This window comes from Mizuhopecten yessoensis, unplaced genomic scaffold (genome assembly GCF_002113885.1).
Source record: "Mizuhopecten yessoensis strain PY_sf001 unplaced genomic scaffold, ASM211388v2 scaffold4947, whole genome shotgun sequence".
Classification (NCBI taxonomy): domain Eukaryota; kingdom Metazoa; phylum Mollusca; class Bivalvia; order Pectinida; family Pectinidae; genus Mizuhopecten; species Mizuhopecten yessoensis.
This window is the reverse complement of record NW_018405801.1, coordinates 1,614,358-1,634,174: the sequence shown is the minus strand read 5'-3', so window position 1 is coordinate 1,634,174 and position 19,817 is coordinate 1,614,358. Positions and strand designations below refer to the sequence as shown.

General features: G+C 34.7%; 1 long non-coding RNA gene across 1 annotated transcript in view; it reads right to left on the bottom strand.

Moving 5' to 3' along the window:
* LOC110450069 overlaps positions 1-14,717 on the bottom strand; it is a 57,404-nt gene extending 42,687 nt beyond the window's left edge. Inside the window, exon 1 of the long non-coding RNA XR_002462931.1 lies at positions 14,193-14,717. This is a non-coding gene — a long non-coding RNA (uncharacterized LOC110450069). The remainder of the gene's footprint in view (positions 1-14,192) is intronic.
* Positions 14,718-19,817: the final 5,100 nt, after the last annotated feature.

Sequence of the window (19,817 nt, the reverse complement as noted above, 5' to 3'; positions counted from 1 at the left end):
AATAACGTTCTTACTTATGATATTTTCCTATCGAGACTGGTTTTAAATGAAATAATTTTTTCATTCACTGTAGACTTTTGAAACGAATGATCAGTTGATATACAAATATATTAAAGAACAAATGAAACCAGCATGTAACTCTTGAACAACACTTATCTTTATTCCCTATAGGTTCATTGGTTGAATCATGATCACATGGTTTCTGTGAATTGTGATATTGACTACGTGTTGCTATTTTAGAAACAGCGGGTCAATATTCACATGATAATGTCACTCGAATTGTAACGTCACAATGCTCTCGGCCAAAGGCAGTTTTTTTCTCTTGAACATTTGCATCTCACAGTCTTGTTTAACGATAAAAACATACATATTTTATATTTAATATAACAATAAAAAAAAAGTTTATTGCGTGTTTTTTGTGAGTGTGTGTGTGAATATGTGTAATATGGACCTAAACAAGGGTCCATCATTGATATATATAATTGGTAAAGCGACGTTTTAACGCGTTCATTTTCTGTGTCTGTTTACATGTTATAAATATAAAATAGTGATCATACTAGAAGTCCTCTGAAGCTTTGTTTCCCTAGATTGACATCCTCTTCAATTTGTTTTGTGTATACATGTAACTGTACCTCGACTAGGCTAGAGAACTCCCGCCATCTAGGTAGCTCCGTCGGTAGAAAAAAACGGTATCTTGATCGGAGGATTAAGGTTGGAATTCTAGTTTTTATACTCATAACATAGTTTATGAGTTTATTTCTTTGATTGATTTTCAAAACGCTTTTTTCCATAAAAGAACCGTGAGGTGATTTCAGAAACCATTTATCATAGCTAAAAGCATGCCAGATTCTTGAAGCAGTACGTATATATATGCAAGAATCATTTACACTGTGAAAAAGAGTTCTTTGTCAAGCAGCTGTCCGTCATCATAGTTCTGCGTTTAACGTCATGTTTTATACAATAAACGAACATCTCTTTTGGTTAAAGATGCTAATTTTTATTTAAAGTCTACAAAATGCAAAGTTGAAAGAATTTGCAGGAGCAGGATGCAAAAAATGCATACAAAGTAGTCCATGTCTTAAACTTGTGGGGGCTATAATCAGAAGGATACAGATCGCTTGTCCCTGATTTCCATCGCAAAACAAGTATTTTCCTTATGCTTACGAATGTGAATTATGCATCAAGTCTAGCATCTGTGATCACATGACATTTATTTGATGTTATTTTGTCGACAGCAACATCAGACGCCATTTGTTCTACTTGAGTAAACAATGTAGGCGTTCCATTATCTGGTTTGTTTATGAATCTTTAAGGAGTGTAGTTTGCTTACGTTACAATCAAAGTAAGCTATGCTTTGGGATGATATTTTTCAATCAGTAATTTTATTCTCCAAGGCCTTTATTGTCGTCATTATTCTCCATCTTTCACTGAAGAGGCAGTGCAGATATGCTGCTATGCAATACCGGATTAAGTGTAAAGTAAACGTTGTTAATTTGTAACGTTATACACTGTAAAAGGTTTTACCTGCTCGACCATATGCGTCTGTTGCTTGTACTTCTGTCTCCTTCCACATTAAGACCACATGCGCGCTTCCATTCAGGACAACAAGAGTGATTTGTAATAGCATTATTGTTGTTGAATAAATACAGTTCATTCATATATGTACGAGTACACAAGCTGATACATCTCCCTCAACATTGCATTGAATTGATATATTATATTACATTGATAATTGCTAACTTGTATCTGTTATTATTCAAATGTCAAAGGTGACCGATCCTGCAAGGCAAGTCATTCTGCAGACGTAACAATCCTGAAACGGAACGTCACAAATTAAATAAAAAAAATATAAGCACATCTAACAGTCGAAACAAAGATCAATATACAATATCATCAAACATCGCCACTGGGTGCATAATAACAAATAGCTAATTACTAACGACGACTCGAGTGTATTTGAGACATCTTTGTATTCTACTGATACCGTAGTGGAACGTGGCGTATTTGTTCATGATGACGAGGTTGTATGAATATTGAAAATTCTGTATACTCATATTCATTAGTGCAAAATTGACCAGGAACGCGCGCACATGCTATAATACATGTACCTACTAAAGATACGTATACATCAGTATTCACACGTATCGACAGCACATGTGTAGTCGATATTGTATGCTAGTTGAAAAGTATCCAATTTTGGCCCCTAGCATCACCGATGAATCCTAGATGGATTCATATTTGGTTTACAGTATGTATTTCCAAATTTCAAAGGTGCAATGTGTGTGTTAGGTTCCTTTTTTTCATTTTATTGAATGATTGTTAATGATTTCATTTCCAACCCAACCCCACATCCCCGATATAACATGGCTGGACAAGAATCAATCTATAATCCTGACTGGACATCCAAACATTTGGAATGGTTTGTTGAGTGATCGGGTCTAGCTGAATACATATAATCAGGCGATATGAAGACATATGAAACCAACAGTACCACTATATGAATCTTATTAAGGAAGCCGTCCACATATCAGAGCATTGCTTGAGAGCGGTAGCTTTTCTCTTTGCAGCACTGCCTATCTGAGAGCTGCTCGCTGTTGATACGTGTTCATGAAGCAATACTTTCGCATTAATAGGATTTCATAGAGACAAAGGCATAGACAAGAGCGTCTGAGAGTTTGATAATCAATCCTGCGACATATAGTGAAGCATTTATGGAGTGATGAGTTATCAAGAATATTCACATAAACGCCGGCTATAATAAGGCTAATAAAGAGAGGTGGAACGGAAATAGTTCTGCCTACCAAATGGTAATCACTACAAACTGGAAACTCATCAACAAGGAATGCCAACAAAATGAAGCAATATCGATGCAGAATTGACAATAAGGGAATCATGAATAAGCAATATATGGCTTACTGGGATGGTGAAACGACTTCAAGACGGTATAATAACGGTAAAGATGCACTTCAGAGATATCACGTACAAAAAAGCTTCATATATACAGCGATCTAGGTTCTGTGAGAGAGAAAAACTTTTCATAATACTTTGGTATGGTGCATTTGTTTTTTAGAAGTAGAAGTTGATAATGCGATTGTTCTGATCAACTAAAAGTTTTCATCATTATACATTAAACTCAACGTATATTGAAACCTCAAAAGTAATTAACGGTTTCTTAGAGCTATAAAAACACTTTTTGTGAATTATAAATGGATTTTATTTTTTATTTTGGAATATACATTAAAACGTTTTTATCGTTAAAATTGTGTCTTAAAGAGCAAAAGACAAATACGAATGAAGTTATAAAATTAAGTATTAGATATATTCAATTTTCCTTTTTTGTTTCTACTTCTTACTACCTTTTTTTCTCTAGCGTCTTGCTTGGGAACATCTCACTTTTGTCTTTAATGTTGAACGTCTCGTCCCCAGGCCGGGACATACCAAAGTCCTGAAAAATGTTTTTATTCCCTGCTTAACGCTGAGCATTAGAGGAAATGGCAACGACTGGTTCACCCGTTGTCAGTATAATGTGACCGGGCGGAGTGCTGTGCTGGGTGCCTTCGGCATGGTATTTCAGTGAGCAAGAACTATAAAGTCGGCATCAGATCCGCGATATCACAAGGAGGCAAATACACAAATACACACATGCCATGCACGCATACACAATACTCATGAAGGCACGTCCTTAAATGACCTTAGCTATTAATAGTACGTTAACAAATTATACCAAACCAAACTTTATCATGAATATGAATCTAATCCTCAGTAGACGGGAAATCGAAATAAAGTGTATTTCATGTATACTCAATACATGTAACTGTATGCTCAGACGGTCTGGGATAATTTTGGTGTTACATTTATCACAACGCAAACCACTACAGCTGGAGGCTTGGCGTGTTATTCCAGAAATATGAAATATTCACTAGATGTGAAGTGCAATGCGAACATTTGTTTTGTTTGTTTGTCTCACAAAAGCTTAGGTCACGAGAAGACGTCTGCCTACGGAGACACTATCTAAAATACAAGCAGGGAAGCTTGTAGCAAAAATGATAGATTCAAATTTCAGCAATTGGAGGCAATATATCAAGTTGGGTTTCTACGATGTCCGCTGTGTAGAAAACATCCAAGAAAACCGATACCGCAAAGACGGTGGAGAATCTCAATTGGAGGTCACAGTTGTCTTATCGTATCTCTTGACATGCAGTGGGATACAGCAGTCATGGATCTTCCCCCGACCATGTAAAACTTGTTATTCGACGAAACAATATGGCTACTTTTGCAAAAAATAATAAAAATTGTGAAGCTTAAAGTTTTTTTGTGAACATTACAATAAGTTATTTAAAATGACACAGCCCTTTCATTCTGATATAACCTGTAACCTTAGCCAATTTATGATTTACTCAGATACAACCAAAAGAAATCACATAATTTGAAACAACGTAAATTTCGACTTGAAATAATGCGTTCCTAATTTTTCAATAATCCACCTGTAGTATGACTTAAATAAACCATCATCTTTATACATCATTAAAAACTAGTTCAATTATCGTTTTACTCTATCAATAAGACCTTATACAAATATTTACAGAAACAAAACTACCAAATATATGTATACAATTCTAAAACTTATATGTTTCAATATTGTTATATTGACGTCATATTTATTATTTCCTTTAATTCCATAACGCCAGTGTTAATGTCAAAAGTCTTACTTCACAATTAGGATACTACATGAGATAATAAGAAAAAAAGGTTCGTTTACTTTTTAGTGTTTAGATCAAAATGTTGGAAATATTCGAAAGAAAAAAGATGTTAATAAAATGTGCGTTTATTCTAGAATAAAATAAACCCACTTAACTACAATAGAATGTAAAAAACTCAAAGCTGTATGCGTTATGCCCTCGCACATGTTGGTCATTATATCAGCATTAGCTGTAATCGATACCGGCGCAAGCTACCTCATTTGCATTACGTTACAAAGATAAATAATCCTGGTAGGATCAGTGGTGGGGGCGACATGTCGTTAGCGGGACAGACAATGACGCTGAGGGCTTAGGAACAGAACGACGCCCTCACAGTTTACACCAATTATTGACCCTCATGACCAGTTTGATAATGCCAACAAGATCATGTTCGTGCGATCGAAATTTGAATGTAGCTGTATATTCAAGATTAAGTTGATTGAAGGTAGTTCATCTCTTTATTATAGACAGCAACATTGACTTAGACTCTGGGGGATTACCCAGTTCGTGATGTAACGACGTTTTCATTGCTGGCCAATTACAGATTTTGAACAGCAGGCCAGACAATTGACCCAGTATTACTTGTACCTGTAACATTTTTCCAAAACGCTTTGAATGTGATCCAAACATGTTGCCACTTTATGGGTTCAAAGTTTTGTTGGGAAAGGCAGTGCCAATCCCAACTTGTAACTAAGAGTGATGCCTGCAAGTTGCATGGTAATACAATGGCTACTGCCTTTCACAGCAAAACGGAGAACTCTGAAAGAGGCAGTAAGACTGATCACATTAGATCGTTTGCTAGCGAAAGGCATGGACACAAATTAATAGTTTAACGTGTCACGCCGCGTTACTAGTCAAATGTGGTAGAATACAATATATATGCGTATACGTTCGTAAAGTGTGGTGAAAAATATAAGTTAGAGACACAAATATGAGTGACGGTTTGGAATCTTGATATCGAAAAAAAAATAGTTCCTGAAAACTTAAAAAGGCAAAAAGAATGATAAAGAGAGTTTTACAACATATGAATATTATACTGCGTCTTCTCCTTCATAAGTCTTTAGTTAGAACTCTTTTTGGATTTTGCCATTTCAATATAATCAAATAAGTGGAATGTTAGAGGAGTGGCGAGTACAGAAGAACCACAACGTTATTACATAATTGAATGAAAAGCGATATCGAGTGAGAATGCAAAACATCATGAAAAAATTATCAACATTTTTACACAGAAGCCAAAGGAGATGTACGATAGAGTCATTAAATGATATATGCTTTTTGCATTTTATGAATCAATGAACGGATGTTCACCTAAGAACCAACAACACAGGTCAATGGTTTAAAATATCTTAAAAGCATAGAAAAATGAAGCCGAAGAACAGTTTCCTTATTTAGTAAAAAGAAGGATCTGCTGCATAACATTGTGTGTACTCCCTTTGAACATTTTATTAAATTAAACTCAATAAGAACTTCGCTTTACAAAAACCTTATTCGATTTTAGTAATAATATCACACTAAAATGTTGATACAAAGAAAAAACACTAAGTAGTTTTTTAAATATAGTTTTCTTGCTCTGTACTCGTACAACGATATTAATTGGTTACAGGTCTTTTAAAGGAGTAAAAACCTTCTGAAATTATTTTCCGTAACGATTCTTCAATATGCCTTGAAAATAATTTGAAAATTTTCAAAATCCCTAAAAAGGTCATGAAATATTGATCTTTGTCTAACTCTGATCACCAAAGATGGCTTACCACTAAGCTAATCGTGGACATTTCGATTTTGCGATCTTGAACTTTCCCTTACTTGACAGTTACATCATTTACCTTCATTACTCTTATGTCACAGTTATATTCTGCAGTCTGAGGTATTTTCCGAATATAGCCATAACCATAATAAATGGCAATTGACGACGGTCAAACTCCGTACACAAGGTTTTGAAATATCCAAGTTGAAGACAATTATAGGCAAGTTTTAAGGTAGGCATCATATCTCATTTGGAATATTCTGTTTCCTTTAGGGGATACGTTTCTACTTAAGTGGTTCCCGCCCCGGAACTGATTTCCTGAAAATTGAACTTGTCTGTTCCTTCTTGACCACGTCGTGTTGAAACGAGTGGCGAAATAGGTCTGCCATATTGGAAAACGCTTCGAGAACGACAGCATGGGTTTGGGACGACAGATACACAAAAGATAAACAAACCTATTTTACAAACGAAATCATACTGGCTACTTCTTGCATACATTTCAAACTGTTTTAGATATCCTTGTGTGTTTGTGTTCTACAAAGGTTGAGAGTCGATCTTCCTGAATACCCAAACACCAATCTAACTTCATTGACAAAATATACATGGTAGACCTGTGTTTTGTTCAAATTGATTAAAGACTTTGGAAATAATTGTTGATCCTATCTTTTTTTTCCGAAACACGTGTTGTAACGACACGTAATCATATCCTGACGGTCCGTCAGTTTGTGTATACCCTCAGTTGCAGCATCGTTCCTCAATAGCCAGGGGATGTGGGCGGTGTGCATCCGCCCATGATTAAAACTATAATGACAATCAAATCGGAAAGAAATCTGTGCGATTGAATGAACTTTTACACGTAGTTTCAATTTAAAAATTTGATAAGAAAAAAAGCTTGAAAAACGTGTTTCTGGTGTTTGACAAATGCAATTTAGGATCTAATATTCATCTTAGAGACCATCATAATCTTATAGGGTGTAGAGTAACGCCTTCGGAGGCACACCACATGCACCAATTGACACCGTTCCCCCGGAGACCAATACACTTGGTGTATTCCCTTGTACAAAAAGATGACTGATGTTTTCCATTTTGGTCATTAAATCACGGATTTGTTAACATTCGCCATGATCTTGTTTTCTCCATAAAATTCCTGTAACCTTAATTATTTTAATTTTTAATTTTTCCATATAATTAGCGATAGGAATATTGTAACATTCTCGGGATTTTTAACACTTAATTGAAAACATTTCCTTAAGTTAAATAACGCTCGTAAAACTAGGCCATGTGCTTCACATGACTTGACCCTAACGTCCTAATGTACTATTGCATGTTTTGCGTTCATGTTTAAAGATATTAATCCAGTATTTACAGCTTACTCATCATCAACAAATATGAAATGGAACAAATAAACATTTATCGATCTTCTCTTATCTGTTTTCAGCATTATACATCACTCGTATTAATCAAAACAGGAACTCATCATCTCATGACCTGAGTCCTATCATAAAGGTTGAGTTTTTTGTGTCTTTTTTTGTGTAAAACTTTATCATTGCTGTACATAATGTATTGCATATCTCCTAATGCTTGATAATCTTAATGACGGTATTGCGGCTTGTAGCAGGTGGGCAGCCTGTCTCTAGTGATACACGACATCGTTAATGGGCATTAAAACCGCCATAATGTTGAGAAGTAGCATGACTGATGATAACAGCTACAGCAGTATTCTACCGGGAGCAGTCTTAATTACAAATAATAACATTTTTTTTATAAAAAATAAATCATAAACCTAATAATTAGATTAAAAATAACAAGCATGGCTATTACAATGAGGGGTCTTACAATGAGGGCAATATACTTTATATCAGCGAGCTCGTGTGTGTGTTTTTTCTTCTTCTGAAATTCCATTAAACCTCTATCAGTAGAGAGCTAAGGGGCCAATACACATCCGGAAACCATATTTCATAGTCAGTGTAACGTAACAGCATCTCCACATCACCATTGATTGGTTCACTATTAAATGCAAACAGTTAACGTTCTATCACAGAAACAGGAGCACATGGGAATCCACTAATAGTAATGAGTTTCATTTTACGACTTAAAAAATCAAACTTATAAATGATGATGGAATTTTAATTTAGTTTCCATGAAAATAAATCCATTTTCACAAATATCACTTGTATTTTGAGTCACGGAATTGACTCCATTACACGCTTTGCCAAATATAATGAATACCAATGTCATTATTCTCATCAAATCATCTTTATTTTGTTCAGTAAGATTACTGCAGGCACGAACAGAAAATCACTTGATTACGACCTGCATTGTATCCGTTATTCAAAATGTGTAAGACTGGATTATTTCCCTTTATTCTTGATTTTTAAAGGCAGGCTTAATAATTGTATTCCCGGTGTGTTATATGACACGTTATCCGTTCATTCATACAGGTTTGTACGGCAAATCTGTATCGCGTTTTATTCTGGGCTTTAAAGTCATGATCTATTCCTTCGTTTTTAGATACGTAATTCTGTAATTCAAGGTTTATAACTTTATTCTGGTTGTTTTGATTCCTTTGTACTTTACGTTCCATGACCATTAAAGATAAGCCAGGTTAGAGTAGTGGAGGAAAACTGGAGTTCTCGGAGAGAAAAATGGAAAACAATCACGCTGAGCAACCTCAATCTAGAATTACAATGTCACCCGCCATGGAGTTTCAAATTGTTTTAATGACAAGTTAGGTCAAGCATTATATTGCATAGTTATTAAGGGCTTATTCATACATATCGTCATACTGTTCACTTTCGTTATTATCTCAAGTTGTTTGGTGGTCAAAATGATTGAATTCTATGCAAAGTCAAACATTGAATTGAATCTTTTTCCTTTAATATCCTTCAAATATTAGTACTTTAGAGATACATATATGTTTTGCCCCGCATCGATTAACAATAACTCCAAAACTATCGTGTTTATGTAGAACAACGTGCTGACATAGATTAGGAGATGGTAGTGAATTCAGAACTTAGAATCAGACATCCAGGTGATCAAAATAATTAGTGTTTTTTTTTTTCAAAATATATACTTGATATGTCAATGTATTGTCCCAGAACAATTGACTAAACCAAAATTTAAACCAAGAGCAAAGCAAATATTACCTAATATAAGCACATTTTCCCTTTCTTGTATTCTACACATTTTTCAAAAACTCTTATACATTCTCATCTTTTGAATTTTGAATTTTGAACTGATGATATCAAAACTGGACAAAATGTGTTATATGGTGCAGTAAATATTTATTTTGTTTGACTTTCTATATCAACAAACTTATTTAAAATACCGTTTGTGTTTCTCTACTGAATTTCGTCTGAGTATCTTTCTAAATTGTATGCTGTATTTTGTTCTATCTGAAGGCTAAATCGTTTCAGAAAAGCATGTGTTCGCCCTGGACATTTTGCATCATAAAATACAAATATTTCACCATGTGTATGTATACCCATATCGCAGACCTGGAAATCGTAAAAACTAATGTAGTGCTATGTTTATACAAATCATAATAGTTTACCTCTAAATCTATGATATGGTTACTGAGGTCTAAATGCGCTATCTGAACACACGTGCATGGTGTGCTGGCTCCAGTGAGCTGTTATGATTCAGATGAAGAGGAGAGATGTTTTAGGTGTAAGTTGTGCTGAAGTAAATCAAATTATGTATGCCAACAGGAATCCAATGTCGTTGATTACATCCTTATCATTTATATGTGTCTTCTTCAGTGGAAGATACAAAGTTAAATCCAGAAAAGAGAGAGTTAGATACAACGCGTTTTATTACATACAAACGTTATTGGCGTAGAATCATATTGGTAATTACAGCAGCTATGCAGCAATAAAAAAAATAAAAAGTTCTCGTTATCAAATAAAGTATATCTTACATTCCTTTAGTGTATACATTTCCGGTTCTGGATTTGCGTTTCGTTTTGATGAGGTGTTTCCTCGAATCCTGTTTATTTTTTGCACCACCGTTCAGATCCGGTTCTGTCCTTGTGTATTGCCGCTATTCTTTTTTGCCTTGTTAACTACGTATCATACCAGTGCAAATAAGCATAGCGCGATGGTCAATAATTGGTATACGCAATAAGTCCTATATTGCATGAAGCGAGCCCTTGACGGACTTTTAATGTCAATGTAGGGAATATGCCCATATCATCAGTTGGTATTATCCCTTTCTGGCTTGAGTGCCATTTTATACAATTAACATGAATATAGTCTAGTTCTCTTCTAGTCATTGACGTAAGAAGAAGCCTTTAATGATCCCATACCTGATATATAATAATAATAGATAAAATTAATACACCAAATTATCACTAATGATAGCAGACTCAGATAAAGGCATTGGGAAAGGTTAACTTCTTGAAACATCTGGTAGTGATATCAAAGTTTTTCGATTTTGGGCAAAAACTAACCTTGAAATGTATCTTATGGGAGTTTAACCACAGTATCTGGATTCAAACACTTAACTTCCGAACATGAAAACACTTAACTTCCGAACATGATACCATCGCTCTGGCCAACTGAGCTACCTAGTCAATTATGTAACAATGTTCAAGTCTAACTTCGGTTATGTAGGAAAATAAACGTAGGGAGGTTACTGTTGTTTATGGAAATAAAAAAGGACAGAAGAGTTGTGTTCTGTGTTTCCCTGTAGTGGTACTGGACCCTTTAAATGTAATAATATAACGTAAACCAAGGTCTTCTTTCAATACACGAATTCACACGGACAGCACACTGATAGAAGAACATCATAAGCAATATATCTAAATTGTTAATCGTTGCTATGATGAAGACATGAAAAGGTCGCCATGGTGATGGCCTGCAAACCAACAAGGTCGCCATGGTGATGGCCTGCGAACCAACTATGGTATTTCATTTTCCGCTTTAAGGCATGTCCCCAATATCATTGATCAATGACAACCAACTTCTTTCCATGGTTGGTTCGACATTGATTTATTCACTTGGAGCACAAAATGCCATTTTATATTGTTTTTGTTTATGAACATGGTTGTGCTCACCTTCTTGTTCCCTCCAGAATCGCTTTGGTTCTATTTCCCTTTCTTGAAAGTTTCTGATTCTCTTGTATATCGAAACTTATTTAACAATATCCATTTCTCGAAAACATGCAACCATTTGCCTAATGGTCTTTCTAAGCTGTCACAATGGGGATTAACCTTGCCGTGTGACAGGGAATCCAATCTTCTGATTATTAACGACATGTCCTCAGTATGTCAGGATATATGTCAAAGTGGCATGAAGAGGGCCTTGTACGTCAATAAGTCTTACCCGAAATAATTCCTCAACCTGGCAGGAAATCGTACAGAAATGTATGCGTTTTCTGAAATATTTTTCTCTCTTTACGAAAGTTTGTGGCATTTATAAAATCAGAACACATGAACATTACAAAACGTGATTTTTAGAAAACTAATGTGCATATTTGCAGTGCAATGCAAAAAACGTTTTAGCTTTTTCTTTGACCTCTAAAATTATTGTATAATTGATGCAAGACGCGTTCGACGACGAATACTGTAGGGAAAAAATATTGCGTAGTGCATTACACAGTATTTGCCATTTATTTTTAATTAGAAGAATTTATGAAATCTTGGTAGAGTTCGCATGCTTTTTAATATTTATACACCGTCCATCAAGTAATCACCCCAGCAGTAGTCATTTATCTAAACGCTATATGTCGTTAGCATATGACGAGTAAAGGAATTACGTTGGCCTGAATGATGTTGATTCATTGCCAACTGCATATGGCGTGTTTAATCTTCTAAGAACCATCGCCGCAGCCGTCCATTTCTATATTGAGCTGTATACATACTCTTTAAAGGAATTCTGCAACACATGTTACAGGTTTGAATTTGATTTTTTTTTTTTTTTGGCAATGTGTAATTTGATCTTAATTTCGCGCACTTAGAAATATGTTGACGGTAAAACGGCGTTATTCTATTAAGAAAGTGCCAAGTACTTCGATTTACCCTTTATGCTATTTTTCATAAAATTGCAACCTTTAGTTAAGACACGTTTTATTTACATCCTGAATGAAGATCTGTTTCAATAAGTGTGTCTGAGATAGATGGTTACCAACAACAATACATGTATTGAAAGGCAGCAATGTAAGGACCGGATATGACGCAGGATTTCCGAAAAACCTGTTTCCGCTTCCGTTTTTTTGCTTTTGCAGTACATGATGTCATTGGTTTTGATAAATATGTTTCAATATATAAGGAGACTAATAGGTGCACACTTACGCTGTAGTGCTACGTAACTGTATACATGTTTAAGTCATAGTTTCTTGTAGACTAAGCTTCGCAAAGAATATTTTTTCTTAATATTGATATTGTTTTGGCTACTCCCTTCATTATGTCCCTTTTAAGCTATAAACGAGTTTTTATTAACAAGATGAAATCAACACGTTATTTCCGTTTCAAACAGCCGAGCCCCAAAGCCTGACTAGCATCTCGTTATTTGATAAAACGTATTTTTAACACATCTCTGTTATGTCTTCCTTCCTTTTCATCTCGTTTACGTTCCTTGTTCATTAAATAAAGTGTCTATCTTTGTTTTAATGAGGACACACATTTAGCTGAATACTTCCTTGATGATTTTTTTTTCAAGTTGATTTTAGGGGAATTTAATACGTTTTTGTGAGTTTTAATTTTAGACAGTTCATCAACACCTGATCATGCAAAATCTTGTTATGTTTGTGTTTTTTTTTTTTTTATCTTAGCTTCCATTGTTGCAAACAGATAATATGCCGAGCGGATTAATGACGTTATAGTGCAAAAGAATCAAAACCAGTGATCTGATTACAAAGCAACAATAACAGCTAGATAAACAAACATGAAAGAATTTCAAGAAATGAAAAAAAAAGAGATAGTTTTGTTTTAACGACTTTATTAGAAAACAACTATAGTGCTAAGCTTGCTTTTAAACGGGTTAACATCACGAACCGTTAACGACATGATATATTGTGAATATAATACAATCTTATAAAAAAAACCTGAGTTTCAATCAAATGAAACCTTTTTTTAAATTGATATTTTCGGTTATACCATTCAATTATGTGAAACATCTAGCAATTCCCTGTCAGAGTATCGACATTAGCATGTCGTTTTAAAAAGGAAAATAGATATTAAGTTACATATATTGGAAATGCCATTAAGTTAAATGCATTACCAAAACCACTCTTCAAGCTATAAGTTAATGATACAACTCAACATTCTGTAAATTGTAAGCAATACACATTATAATTACAAATAAAGCTGTAAATGTTGAAGAAAGGTTAGAGTAGTTGTATATCTAAATGCACCGAGCTAGTTGTTTGAGAGTCAAACTAGCATTGAATGTATCGAAGTTTAGAGAGCAGATAACCTAAGTTTAGTGAAATGTATTTAAATCTCAACGTTAATGAAACTAGAGTAAATATGAACAAACATATTTATTTTACTGAAACACCTTAACATGTTCAAGGAAAATAAAAGCATTTTTCCGACAGGGAGCGTATTGTCTGCTTTATCAATAATGTAGAATTATAGTATTGTTTAAATGCCGTTTGAGTATCCAAGTTTATTTGATCATATAGGGTTCAGGAAGGTTCATCTAAAAACAAAATAGTTTGCTATCACATTTTTAAAAAGCCGCAAAAAGAAACAAAAAGATACATACCTATTGTTGATGACACCAGCAAAGAGCACAGTATCCGAAAGATGTATACTTGTATCCGGAACATTGCGCTGTGTCCGGACCTACAAATTAGCTAATACTCCAAATAAACAGATACACAAACTTCATAACCCGTCCACATGCTATTTCGATGAATTTTTTCATACCACGTTTAGGAATAATGACATAAATCCAAACTACCACTGGAAATTATTGCGAGTTGTATTCTTCTCGACAGCAGTGCCTCGAATGACTACTTTACTAGTGCTTTATGTGTACCTGGCTGACTGACGCCTGCGTCTGTAAAAACATGTTACTATCTAAGATTTGTTATGCTCGTATGATACATCCACACCAGTGAGCTGAGGTTAAAATGCCAGCATAGCATTGACATTTCCATGATATACGAGAAAAAAATCAACCAGCAGACGTTACTGCCGTGGAGGTTACCGTTACTATAGCCATGCCAGAGTTAGACTATACAGTAATTATCAACGGCCAATCGCCTGCTCCCTCTCATCAGCAAACGGTGGCCGACTCGTTAGGATTGCCGTGTAGTGTTTGCTAACTTGCTGTTCTGAAACCTATATCTCTCTATATATGCATATGTATATATCTGCGTGAATGATGGTCATCTGGCAGGCAGATATACCAATGTGCTTGCTCTCACAAAACTAAGCATGCTTAAGAACGTTTTTGAAGATAGCTACTGTTTTAAACGTTTTCGTTACAGGATCCAAGCATTGAGCGAACTGAGTGTTACTGACTGTCTGTCGCCTATGCTGTGGCAGTTCTGAGGATTTACTATGTTCATTCCCCATTGATCTATATTACGTTGCGATTGGACAGGAGAAGCGTCCCACACTGTAATTAAGGGGGAGAGGTTTTGAACCTCGCACGTCAAAGCCAATGGTCTTTTTGACATTACCGCTTCCAGTATATTGCATATTGTATTGTGATGTGGTGTAAAAGCTTAACGAAAAAAAAAATCGAGTAAAATGAAAATGAAACAATATAAGGTGGTAAAATATACAAGAAAACAACAGATTTCGAAAAAAATGAACAAATCGTAATTAAAATTGGAAACCCTTGAAAAACACTATAAAAACCTAAATACTGTTCCGGAAGAATAGTACAACCTGCTTTATTAATGACATCTGCCATATTAGGGTGAATCCTATTAATGCTACGTCCTCAAATTAAAAATAGCGTTAGTGAAACTAAGCCATTAATATGGGAACAAGAAAATACGGAAGTCTCGAAATAAAATTTAAGAAATTAAAAAGTATTTAAATGTAGGCCCTTCCAAAAGGACAAGAATAATACGACCATCTGTTCCTGAAGTTGAACCGTTATTTGTGTCATTCAACGACATTCGACATGAATATCTAGGGTAATTCGAAGTTATGTCACATATTCTTTTTCAGAAATTTGGGAAGTGACTTAAGTACCTAGTAGTTTAGGACCTAAGTATATGGTTTTTCGATACTTTTTGGAAATGTCGCATGCAAGGTCCGGAACATCTAGGTACCGAAACAAGCGAGTACCGCATCGCCCTTATTCCGTTAAGAAAGACAAGACTTACAGCGACCTTCAATATTAAAGGAAAAGTTTATGTATAATTATATGAACGACTCAGAGGTCAAAATCATTATGCAAAAGGCTTTTTTTTTCAAAACAAATCATTCTTAAAAGATCTTGAGATTGGATATATTTTTTGACAAATAAATTATAATGCTAATGTCTCTAAACTCATATTTGCATGTCCTTAGTACTCATATGTAAAATCTTCATAAAGTCGTATCGATCATTAAGAGTTGTTTAGCGAAGTAACACATCTGTCTTCAATGTAGCAATTTGACTTATAAAATTATAATCAAATTTCCGATTTTATTTCGGGTTGGAATGAAATTTCCGAAAAAATAAATAAATAAGTAGACAGGTTTTCGGACAACGTTATGTAGGAACATATGAATTTCACAAACATAATAATTTGTGGAAGTATCAAGACAGACGTAAGATGTAAAATAAGTAAGTTTTGCTCTGATTTAATGTAATTGAGTCTCAGAAATGTCTTGTTTTGGATTTATTTATCTGAAGACTAGATGTCTTGGTAATGAGAATCCAGTGAATGCAACATACTTCGAAATTTCAAATAGCTAGTGGGTTCCAGATACTAAACACTTCTGGCATAGGAACGTCTGACTCCTGGACTTATTGAATCTGTAAGAATAAGATATGTCAAATCCGGAGATGTTTGATTAGTACTATACATCATGCATAGCGTGTTAAGTATACTGTGTCACACATGCATGTATTTTTCTCTAACTCCTTAGGGGATTTCCAAACCATTTGACACGTTCTTTAAAAGTAAATTCCAACTTGCAGTCCAAACTTTTACAAAGCTAGGCAGTATACGGGAAAGTCAATAGATTGAAAAAAAACCACCGAAGAGTCTATGAAACACCAATTCAAACACAAATCGGTGAAAAAAAGAAAAATGCACACACGGACACTTGAACGGATCAAAGATAATAAGACCAGGTGTTCCCGAAGGGTAGGCGTTTTCTGCTTCTTTGACGACACCGGCTATGTTACTATATGTTTACTCCAAGTAATGTCATGTTCACAAGGTGAAAACTGGGGTAGGCGCAATAAAACAAAGAAAATCATCGACTTTCAAATCACGTAAGAACTAACATGCTTCCCTATGATAGATTGGTGGCGACTTAAACCTTGTCCTTAGTGTTCATCAGCCTGATTTTTAAGAAACGATGTGTTTATCTGTCACAGTCGAAATCTATAAAAGAGGTCATACTATTCGGAACAAACTCTTGGATATCGAATAGGCACAAATGTATACAGATTTTTAAATTGTAGATGGGTGATCTAATACATCCTGGCGAACATCACTATACAATGTTTAATGTCCTGATGGTGTCTGATGTCGGTGTTGTTTAATGTCCTGATGGTGTCTGATGTCGGTGGTTTATTTTTGTTTTTTGTTTTCTTTGTGTTTTTGTTTATTAATTTTTGCTTTGTTATTATATTTTTTTTAGAAAAAAATAACCAAATCGGAAACGCACAGCTATGCATCATAGCCGTATCATTGCAATTTGACAACTGAAATATCAATCATGCCGTTATATCGTTTAATAAAACGTCTGATATGATATGATCATTGATAAACATTGGTACAAAAGAAGAGCTCATCCAATAGCCAATATACATACACAACCTTTATGTGAACGCATGCTATTGAAAGCAAACGTATAGTCCGTTATATTTAACCATTCGAATAATTGGTTAAAACGACATATAATTCTATTTTATTTTACAATTTCTCAAATATAAGAAATATACATACTAATTGTTGTTATCAGTGTAGATATGCATGTGTATTCATGTATATCATGTATTGTCTTTTTTCATTATTTGTTTTTAATAGATACTGTTTATGATAAAGTTGTTTAATTCTGCGGGGCTAATGTTTCCTGATCACAATTAGTTTCGCGATACATTTCCCTGAAGTTGATATTTTAAATGTATTTCTATTCGTCGGTAGTACATGTAAAAGGGTAAACAGTTATTTTCTTTTATCTTTTATATTTACACAGTATTAATATTAGCTGGGTAATCTTATTTCTCGATATCTTTGGTGACCGCTTATATAGCGAAATTAAATATCCTGCGATAATTACCCAGTATGTATACTAAATAATGCGAAGTATTATACGCATCAAAATGCATAAAGGGATAAGAGAGTCAAATTGACATAACAGTCGATGTCATCCTACAATTTTCTGAGCATATGTTTTTTAGTTATTATCCAGGGTTGTTACGACAATCGCCCAGAAAACGGAGCACCATTGCCGCCATCATGTCTGTCTCGAAGCGGAAAATTAGTTTGTAGTTGTTTGACGAAGTTGCGTTATATGTAGTTCCTAAATGTCTTATTGTAGCAATTCTACTTGTTTTTTTTATTCTCATCAGAGAAAACCAATCCTTTCTTCATCTTGCAAAGAAAATTGAAACCACCTTTTCCAAATAAGAGCATTAATAAAAAGCAAATAATGGAGAGGAAATTGAATGCTCCGGATTACCCTTACGTCGTTTAATTGCTTTTTTATGACTGTTTTATGATTTTAATTTGATTTTAAACGGGAGGAAGCTGTCTTGAATTTGAAAAAGGCAATTTATTGATGAAATATTTTAAACTACAATGTTGTACATACACAGGTTTCCTGATTTCGGTAATATGACGAAAACAATGGACAATTCAAGACCCTAGTCTAACAAACAAAGCATAAGGAAGCATTTCGCTTTATAAACACAACTGTTGGGAGTATACAATCATTAAAGATATAATGACATTTTGCGCTAACAAATATGCTAGTAAGCTATTTGTTCATCTAAAATATATCAAATATTTGACACAATCAACTCTAACAAACTGTATAGTTCATACATGTCACAGAAAATATTGTTTGATCGAATAAATGTACTTATTCATGTCAGACTCCTTGCTACAAGAGTGGTTCCGAAGCACATTGATTTAAATCTGAAACATGGCTTCGAATTCTTCAAGAGTTCTTAGCTCTTTCAAAATTGTACAAATCACTACAGATCCAAAAGAACATATTGATGCAAAGTTCCTCGACAGATAGGGACCTTGACGAGGAAGAATATCATCAGTCCTTTGTAGAGACAAACCGCGTCGCACCTGACGATAACAGACTCTATTTGTGAGCTATAACTTTAAATTGACACTGTGTTTAGAATGTAATGAAATAAAGAGCATCTTCACTGTAATAAGAAAATGCTACATCAACTTTTCTCATTCTGAAAAGTTTGGAAAATTGACGAAATGCGTGAAGCGGTTCTGTTGTAATTCATTGGGATTGGCCGTCATGGTATGTCGTTGTTACACAGACGAAGTAGCATAGGCGCAATCGCATGCTTGTGTATTCCGTTCATCGTTCTAGAAACATGGAGGCTCAGCTGGTGGATTTCTTAGTCCTAGTCCTCGAGGTATGCCCTTAATCCTTTCACCACTGTAGATCGTAATGGACGCATCCATATCAATGCCTGGTAGACTCTACTGGTGGATATTTCGGTCCATGTGGTTTGCCGTTACCTTGACGACCACAGTTGCATCTCTTTTGAGTAGTTGCATAGTTCATAACATAAACACTTTACTTATTAATTTGGAATTAACCAGATCATTAAAAACACACATCAATAAGGGATTGTACGCAACATCTCTTCCCGTTGTTTCAATAGCTTCAACATTTATTTAGACCGATTAGAATTCCAACTTTAAATCTCTAGAATCACCTATACTAAACTGAAAAGGTATAATCACCTAAGCGTGTGCGTGTTACGTTTATCGTTGATAGCCGCAGTAATCCTGTTTTAGTAGGGACAGGTTTCAAAATTAACTCTCTTTACTCATTATTTTAAGGAGGAAACACATGTGTGTGAACTTCGTTCGTTTTGTACAGATATTTGATGTCAAATGTACGATATGCATTTATTTGCTGAAACTAATCAACCTCGCCGATATGGTCACCTTAACCAACCTTTATATACAGCAATCGTATATTTCGCTTAGTCGCTTTGCTACAG